Source organism: Vitis vinifera, chromosome 1, assembly GCF_030704535.1.
Source record: "Vitis vinifera cultivar Pinot Noir 40024 chromosome 1, ASM3070453v1".
Taxonomy (NCBI): Eukaryota; Viridiplantae; Streptophyta; class Magnoliopsida; order Vitales; family Vitaceae; genus Vitis; species Vitis vinifera.
In genome coordinates, this window is record NC_081805.1 from 19,949,276 (window position 1) to 19,959,328 (window position 10,053).

Sequence of the window (10,053 nt, forward strand, 5' to 3'; positions counted from 1 at the left end):
AAGCATTTAGAGCCACTTCTCCAACTTAGGCATTCAGAGCCATCGTATCAGATAGGTGTTTTAGAGCCATTTTTCTCAGATTGGGTGTTCAGAGCTACCTTCCTTAGTTTAGGCGTTTAGAGCCACCTTCCTCAGTTAGGTGTTCAGAGCCACAGTTTTAGGTGTTCATAGCCACTTTCTTTTAGTTCAAGTGTTTAGAGCCACCTTGCTCATTTTAGGCATTTAGAGCCACCTTTCATAGTTTAGGCATTCAGAGCCACCTTGCACAATTTTAAACGTTCAAAGCCACCCACTTTTAGTTTAGGCATTTAGAGCCACTTTGATTAGTTTTATATTCCTCAATTTAGGCTTTCAAAGTCACCTTGCCTAGTTTAGGCATTTAGATCTAGTTCTTACCTTAGGAGCTTAAAACCATTAGACATTTAGAGCCATCTTTATCAATTTAGGCGTTCAGAGCCACTTTGCTCAATTCCACCTTCTCCAGTTAAGCATTAAAAGCCACCTTCTTCAATTCAAGCGTTTAGATCCACTTTGCTCAATTCCACCTTCCTCGGTTAGGTGTTTAGAGCCACCTTCTTTAGTTTAGGCATTCAAAGCCACCTTGCTTAGTTTAAGTGTTTAGAGCCACCTTCCTTAGTTTAGGCGTTCAAAGCCACCTTCTTCAGTTTAGGCGTTCAAAGCCACCCTCATCTAGTTTAGGCGTTTAGACCCACCTTCCTTGATTAGGCATTCAGAGCCACTTCCTCAATTTAGGCTTTTAAAGCCATCTCCCTCAGTTAGGCATTCAAAGCCACAGTTTTAGGTGTTCAAAGCCACCCACCTTCCTCAATTAGGTGCTCAGAGCCACACACTTTTAGTTTCGGCTTTTAGAGCTATTCCCTTCATAGGCGTTCAGAGCCACCACTTTCTTTCATTGGGATTCAGAGTCATTTCCCCTTTTTAGGTGTTTAAAGCCACCATTTTCCCTCATAGGCGTTCAAAGTCATAGGCCTTTAGAGTCATTTTCCTTTATAGTCATTTAAAGTCATCATCACTCTCAAATAGGCGTTTAGAGCCATAAGCATTCAAAGTCATAGGCCTTCAGAGCCATTATCCCCATAGGCGCTCAAAGCTGTCATCTCAAATAGGCGTCCAGAGCCATAGTTTTAGGCATTTAGAGCCATAGGCCTTCAGAGCCATTCTCCCCATAGGTGTTCAGAGCCACCACTTTCTTTCATAGGCATTCAGAGCCATAGGCGTTCAAAGCCACCATCTTGATTACTACTCAAAAAGTGCTATTTCATAGCTTATAATTAACTCTTTTAAACACTTTTGAGTAGTAGTTATTACCTTTTAACCCAATTGGCATATTAAGGACCCTTGCAATCAATTCTAATCAAATTGTGTTAAGTTTTGGTGTTTTGATAGCCTTTTGATCACTAAAGCAATCCAAGATTGAGGAGAGTTCTTTGGAATCCATGGCAAAGCAATGGAAAGCTCATAAACATGAAGAACCGAAGCTTTGAAGTCCTTTGCCATAAGTAAATCCGGAATGTAAGGAGTATGGGACAATGATCCGGACAACATATCCGGATAGGATATGCTATCGTCCGGGTGTGATGATCGCGAGTGCCGTGTGCTTCTCCCTGAGGGAGTCCGGATAGGGGAGCGCACTGCGTGTCCTCTTGGGGAATCCGGATGGAGTAGCTCCAGATAGCGATGCGTGCTCCGTGTCATCAGGGGGAGGGGTCCCTACACCATGCACACGCAGACGGTCCCCCTTGCGACGTTCCATCTTCTCTGGATATCCCACATCCGGAATTCTGTCCGGGTGATGTTCCACCTTCTCTGGATATTTCACATCCGGCGCCTGACGCCAGATGGTAAAGGAAGGCGTTTCAACTTCCCCGGTCAGACATATCCGGATCTGTCGATAGCGCTTACCCGGAGAGTTTCGCAATCATTTTGCACAGTGCTGATAGCGCTTACCCAGAGAGTTTCGCAGCCATTTTGCACAGTGCCACGGTGTTCTCCTGAAGCTTCCCGATATTTGCGACCGACATTTTGAGATATTTTGCTTTAGATATTTGATGTCTAAATCCCCAAACTCTCCTTGTAACCCACCTATCATAGGATTCCTTAGTCTTTAAGCAAGAACAAAGGGTGAATAACCTCTTATATATAGTTGTAATTTTCTTTAAATCGAAATATCTCGGGAGCTTGTTCTTGGAGACAACCTTTTGTATAAGTAAGAAATATATCTACAAAGCACTTGCTCTATTTTTTTCATATATATTTTTGTTTTCTCATTCTTTTTCTTTCTAGCTAATCAAACTCTGAGGATTTTTCCTCAGAGGATGAGAGGCTAGGCTCTTCGTCTCTTGGAGTGAAGAAAGCCAGGTAAGTTTCCAAATGCATAAATTGGAAGTTTTGTTGTTTTAGTTTTTAATGAAGAGAAAGTGTGACCCGTTAATGGTTTTTATATTTTTAGTTAACTTAAAACTCCTTTAAATCACCTGGGCCAACACTTGGTAAGGCAAGTGATCTCCATCCATTGAGATGCACTAGTTTATCTCTTGCGAGCCTTTGGGAGGTGGTTTGAAGGTAAGATTTTCTAGAATAGCCAACACTTGGTAAGCTTTTGGACTCTAAGGAGACATCCATTAGTTATCTCTTGCGAGCTTTTGACGGGTAATCCAAGGTTAAAGATCACCTTGAATGGCAAGTGCTAGGTGAGAGGTATGAGTCATTGCAAGATGCATCAATGAGAGGGATTTAGTGTTTGAACCCATTAAAGGGAAGCATCTGTACCACACCGGTTCGGGAAATAACTATATGTTAAATCCCCAATGCGAGGAAAAGAAACAAGTGACCGGAACTTCCTTTTTGTATGAGGAACCTAAGCCTAGTGATCTAAACTCCAAGAAACACTTTTCTTTGTAAGTAAAATCAGTTACTATTTTTGGTTAGTTTAAAACCAAACCTTTTTCACTCAAACATTTTTATGTTTTCTTTCAAAGCTAACCTTGAAATGAAAAGGCACCAATTCATCTTTGAATTAATATCAATTGTGAAGTGAAAACCCATCCCAGTGAACGACCCTAGAGCCACTATGCTATGCTATCTAAGGCTATCCTAGTACATGGTGTAATAGGTTATAAATTTTGTTGATTACTCCCTGAGGACCAAAATCAAGGGACACCAGCTGGACATGAATCAGCTGAGACACCAATTGGGAACGAATCACATCTTAGGTAGGCGTTCAGAGCCACAATTTTAGTTGTTCAGAGCCACGATTTTTATAGACATTCGGAGTCATTTCCTTCATAGGCAATCAGAGCCACAAGCCTTTAGAGTCATTTCTCCCATAGGTGTTCAGAGCCACATTCCTCCTATTGGTGTTCAGAGCCACCATTTTTCATAAACGGTCAGAGTCATTTCCTTATAGGCATTCAGAGCCACAAGCCTTCAAAGTCATTCTTTCCTCAGTTAAGCGTCCAGAGCCATCATTTTCATGGGCGTTCAGAGCCATTTCTCTCGTAGGTGTTTAGAGCCACATTTCTCACTTAGGCGTTCAAATTCATTTCTCAGTTTAGCATTCAGAGCCATTGCTCGCAGTTAGGCATTTAGAGCCATAGTTTAGTTGTTTAAAATCGTTTGTCTCTGTTTTGGGGTTTAGAGCCACATTTCTGGCATTCAGAGTCGTGATTTTTCCAGGGTTTATCATCTTCCATTGTGTGTGATATAACTCTTTCAGCTCGTAGCATGTATCTTTATTGTAGTGTTAGAAACCCTACACCTTGTGTCCTCGTATGGTACATGTATGGTTTTTCTCTTTGTGCTCATCTCTATGCTCTTAGGTGGTTCGAATGCTACTCAACTTTGACATCGATTTTCGAGTCACATTTAGAAACATTTTAGAGGGAGTGTGGATCCATAGCGCTACTTTAGAGGCACTCTGAGAGCTACCCTTCTCTTAGGATTTTAGAGCCTCTTTTGTTCCTTTGTTGGTTTGAGCAGCTTTGTGTTCTTCTTGTGTACCTTTAAGGGTATTTCTATTTCTTTGGTAGAGTTCACTTCATTCCACTCACTATTCGCACTTTCTTTTCACTCTAGTGTTCATATTCCTTACACTTGTGAACTCTACCAAAGATGGGCATATTTGAAGACCCCTCTTTTGGAGCAGGGGACATTTGTTTTTTTAAATTACTTTTTTTTATTGCATTTTATGGGTTTTTTTGTTTTTTATTTAGGAGTGGGGGCCGACCTCTGCAAGGAAGCAAGCTATAAGAGGCATATAGCAAAGGACATTGCTACCTTGGCATGGTGGTGGTTAGGATGGAGATGTCTCTGAACGGGAAGCAATAAAGCTAGTGGAGGCTTGGATAGGAAACAAGAATAGAGGGGTGAGTTAGATGATATAATGGGAGGCAAAAGATGAGAGATCTAGGGGGATTCATGAAAAAGAAAATAGAACTGGAAGCCATGCAACTCTTTGCTTGAGGGGAGCATTCTAGGTATGACTGTTATGAACTTCTCATCTCTCATTTTCATACTATTTTAGTTACATTTTTAGCTTCTTTTCTAAGCATTGATTTGTTGATTGGTGTGGACATCAAGGGCCACTTGTTTGCTTTGTTGGATCTAACTCTCTACATGCATGTTCTATTTTGGTTTCATTTTTGTATCTTTGATTTCTCTCGTAAATATCTAAGGCATTGCTTCTTCCTTGAACTTGATATATAAAATTCATGCTCTTGTTTCCTGTGGATTCTACCTACTTCTAATCCTTTGTCAATCCATGAAATAGATCTAAGTTCATACTCTATTTTTTGTGTTTTTGTTTTTCTCTATTTATTACCCTGTTTCTTGTTGATGGTGGGATGATATCATCAATGGTCAAGCTACTGGGACTAGATGAATGAGATTGTGAGAATTTGGGATTACCATTTTGGTCAATGCGTGTTATTAATTTTGGTGGAAAAGTTGGTTGTAGGATTAGTGAAGGTTCATTGTTTTTTGTGAGTATAAACCTTCCATTTGCTAGTACTGGGAGAATGAATATGGGTTTAAGAATTTGAGTGAGGAGTCATTGCCAAAGCATGTTCAATAATAGCTATGGGTGGGTCAACACCTAATCAAGCCATCAGGATTTAAAGTGGATGATGCAAAACCAAAGTGTGCTAGGTTGGATTATTGGTTGTATGTGGTTGTTAAGGTTCATAGCTCATGGGTAGAATTTTAGAAATATCTCAAACAACAAGAAGGTGAGCAGTAGAGAGGAACCTTCCTTATAGTGGATAGAAGCTCTAGAAATGGGTCTATCTGCTAAGACCCATTCCCCAATTACTCCGTCACCTACCCTTAAGCCTTAAGCCCTAAGCCCCACTTTTAGATGACTTGTGTGGCCACCTTCTTAAGCCTAAAAAGAGGAGCAAAAACTTCAACTTCAACATGCTTGGTCAGAATGGCTCATTCATTCGCCACTTGGTGCATTACCATGTCTTTCAATCGTATCCCATGCAAAACTTACTTCACTATCAAAGCTACCCAAGAGTAGCTCATTTGTTCAGTAGCCATATCTACCATTGGAATATTCTAGATTTAGCACTGGTTATGGAATGGGTCTTGGGCAGCTCTACTACAGTTTACATGTAGTGCATTGTCCTCCTTATTGGATTTTACAAGTGGCAAATATCATTATTGGTTTGGACGACGAATAAGGTACACTTGAATCCTATTCATACAGTAGTGTAGATAGGCTATTAATGGAATATCTCAATTCTGGTGATGGTAGCGAGTTGAAAGCTAAAGGTGTAAAAGCTTGTAGATCAAAAACACTTGTGTTATGTTCCGACAACCACCGTACCCAACATTTTCACTTTGCAATCTCAAGTGTTCATTTACCTTATCTGAAATTCTATTCATGGAGAAGAATAAGCTAGGTTAATAGCATTGAAAGAGCTTATGGGGATGGAAGGAAAACTTTTCGAAAAGAAGCGTGTTTTGCTCGAATCAAAACTAGTTGTATTTTAGGAATGGAGTTGAATCATGGTGACAGTCCTCATGCAATGGGAAGGAGATTGCAACTTGCTTCCATGTTCTCGCTAAAAATAGCTCTCAATGCCCACAAGGCCATGACTTTATAGTCCCGCCACCCTAAATGGTTTCTTTCTTATCAACACCAATAAGGATCCTGCTCCCATGCTTAGAAATTGAGAGATTGAAGATTAGATTGGAAAATTTGAAAAACATAAGGATGTAGTGTGGGGTTATTGCTTAGATAACCCATTCTTGTTTGTCCTTAGCTTAAGACTAATCTAGACCACTTCTTAATTGCCAATGCACCAGCTTAAGTGCATGAAAATGAAGATGCATAACTTCATTCTCGTATGTGGCAACTATTAGCTTGGAGAAAATGCATAGCCAACTCATTCAGTAAGCTCCATTTTTTTTTCCACCCAATATGAGCCCTCAAACACTACTCGGCTTCTGTTCCAGTTGCACCTCGAGCCCTACTCCTGCATAGCCACCCTTCAGTGCACCACCTAAAGGCCACGTGTCATCCTATTTGATCCTTCATCCTCACAAGTCAAATTTTAATTTTAAAAACTCCAATTTCCAAATAATTTTCAAAACTCTAATTTTTTCCAAATTTAATTTTCAAAACTCTTATTTTCAAGTTTAATTTTCAAAATTCCAATTGTCAAAATTTAATTTTTAAAACTCCAATTTTCAAGTTTATTTTTCAAATAATTTTCAAAATTCCAATTTTCAAATCTCCAATTTCCAAATAATTTTCAAAACTCCAGTTTTTTCCAAATTTAATCTTCAAAACTCCAATTTTTAAATAATTTTCAAAACTTCAGTTTTTTCCAAATAATTTTCAAAACTCTAGATTTTCAAATAATTTTAATTCCACTCTGGTTTTGAAATAATTTTAAGTCATTTCTTTTCTTCTTCTTTCCTTAGGGTTTAGAGTCACCAAAAATCTCGTTTTTAATAAACTTGCTACATTTCCTTTCAGGTAAGTACTTTCACAAATTTTCTTTGATTTTAAAATAATTTTTTGTTTTTCTTGATTTTTTTTAATAAATATGAATGAATTTTCATAATTCCAAAACAATGGAATTTATGAGATTAATTTATGCAAAATCAAATGGGTTTTGGTGAAGACCCTACATATGAGTTTTTTCCTCTTGATTGTTAATTGCTATGTTGAATGAATATTGCTTGATCTTTGTCCTGGTCTTTGATATGCATGTGATAATTTTATACTTGAGCTAACCTTGTTTCCATGATAGCACATTATTATTTGCTGCTAAGGTACGCTCTTGCTTCTACTTTGTTTATTTATTCTTCATGCATGATTGACTTCTAGTGTATGATTATTCATTGGTATTCATTGATTTCCTTGTCAATTGTCATCATTGCCTCACTTTATTTAGTAGAGACCCATCTTTAAGGACTTAGAGGGGTGCTACGTTCTTTTATCGTACCTTCCCAATAGGTAACTTGACCCTAGACCCGACTTTGATTTTTCACAAACCTATTTTTCCTTCATGAGTCACACTTAGGGTTTTTCTTTCTTATTTTGTTTTTCCCTTTTAAAAAATAAAACAAAAATAAGTTATGACTCCAAGTCTTTTCTAAAAATCATATTTTTTAATAAATAAAAATTGAGTCGCACCATCGAGTGAGAACGCATGGAGCAAAATGCAGGGTTTATAATTATTTTATTATTAATTATTAAGTATAGTTTAGAAATTGAAATTGAAATCAAATACCTCTAGATAAAGGCATAATGTCATTTTATGGGATGTACAAGATTAGGTAAATAATAGATACTTATTTTTAGCCAAAAGGTTCTCCTAATCAGGTTTTGATGATAATAAATCATGGTTGAGTGACTAATTGGTTTGAATTGTAAAAAATTTCATATATAAATATGGAAATTCATCAAAGGACCAAATGGATACAAGATCGAGACTTTTGAAAGACTTTTAATCATAGGAAACAAATATAATATGAATGCATGTGTGCACTTAGGTTTTACATATATTTTTATGCATCTTTGGAAAACTCAGTTTACTCTTTAAAGTTACAATTTCATTAAAACCCGAGTTTTATCAAATGTACCTTAGGCAAAACATTTCAAAATTGGCATATTAATTTACCTAAAGACCTAGCCTAAGTGTTAAAAAGGAAAATGACTAAAAAAGATAGGTTTTTGAGGCCAACCGGCTCAACCGTCCAAGGAACCGGTCGACCGGTTGCCCTTGTCCGATCAAGGTCCGATTGAGGAGTGTCAAAAACACTCTCTCTCATCCAGTAGCCTTCCCTTCCCGGTTGAGGTACCCTCCTTCCCAGTCGACCTCTGGCCAAGGTTTGGTCGAGGTAATGGTAACCTGCCAAAGCATTAAATGCTCCAACGACTAATGAACCTATCGACCCACAGCTCGACTGGTTGAGGCTGCTTTTTGCTTTTCTTGGCTCCCGAGCTTAGAAACCTATAAATTGAAAGCTTCACTTCATTTATGACAGAGAGAACACTTGCAATCAATTTTCTACCCACTTGTTCTTGCCTTAAAAGCTTTCATTTCTTTCTTGGTGCATTAAATCTTCACTTGCATATCCTTTAGTACACCCTTGTGAGTCATCCTATCTTTGATTTGTATTTGAGCTATCATTGAGCTAGGTTGAGGGATTCATTCTTGTAAAAATTGAGTGTTAAAGCCTTCAAGAGAGTTGAATCTTGAAGAGATTGTGTAAGAGCCCATTGGAGCTGGAATCCAAGTGTAAAAAAGTCTAGAAGCTTGGTTGAAGCTTCAAGTTAGTGGAACCCTCACTCAATTAGGAGCTTGAGGAGAGTGGATGTAGACAAGGAAGTGTCGAACCACTACAAAATCCGAGTTTGAATTCTCTAACTCTATCTCTTTATTTTTTTATTATATTGTGCTTGAATTTGTTGTGTTGAAAAAGTTTTTGAAAATCCGAGTTTGAATTCTCTAACTCTATTTCTTTATTTTTTTTATTATATTGTGCTTGAATTTGTTATGTTGAAATTTTTTTTGAAAAACCCAATTCACCCCCATCTTGAGTGTTTATCTCATTTAAGCATAGCCTTCATTTTTTCAATTGGTATCTGAGCAAGGCCTCTTGTTTAAGGCTTAATCGTCTAAGAGGAAAGGGCTATTCCATCAAGCTCATCTCAAATTGAAAATTTTACAAAACATAGAGCTCCATTTTTTATGGGAACCGACTATCTCTATTGGAAAACTAGAATGACTTGGTATTTACAATCAACTGATTTAGACGTATGGGACGCCATTGAAGATGGCCCAACTTTTCCTACAAAACTAGTTGATGGAGTCTTGGTTCCAAAACCCAAGCAAGAATGGAATGAGCTTGATAGAAGAAATTTTCAATTAAATGCTAAGGTCGTTTTTACTTTGCAATGTGCTATGGATAGAAATGAATATAATAGAATATGTCAATGCAAATTGGAAAAATAAATTTGGAGATTGCTTGAAATAACTCATGAAGGAAAAAATCAAGTAAAAGAGTCAAAAATAAATTTACTTGTTCATAACTATGAATTATTTTTAATGAAAGAAAATGATACTATTGTTGAGATGATCACTAGGTTCACCAACATTGTCAATGGTCTTGAAGCTTTGGGAAAGACCTACAAAGAATCCGAAAATGTGATAAAGATATTGAGGTCACTCCCATCAAAGTGGCATACAAAGGTCACCGCAATTCAAGAAGCAAAAGACTTGACTAAGCTTCCTATGGAGGAACTCATAGGGTCATTAATGACATATGAGATCAATTTGACAAAGAAGCTACAAGAAGGTGATGACAAAAAGAAGAAAAGCATAGCTCTCAAAGCTACAACTAAGGAAGAAGAAGAAGTTTAAAAAGAAAAACAAAGTGAAGAAGATGATGATCTAGCCCTCATCACAAGAAAGCTCAACAAATACATGAGAGGTGAAAGGTTTAGAGGAAAAAGGTTCACCTCTAGAAGAGACCTTTCTAAAAAGGAATCTTCATCTCATAGTGACAAGGAGA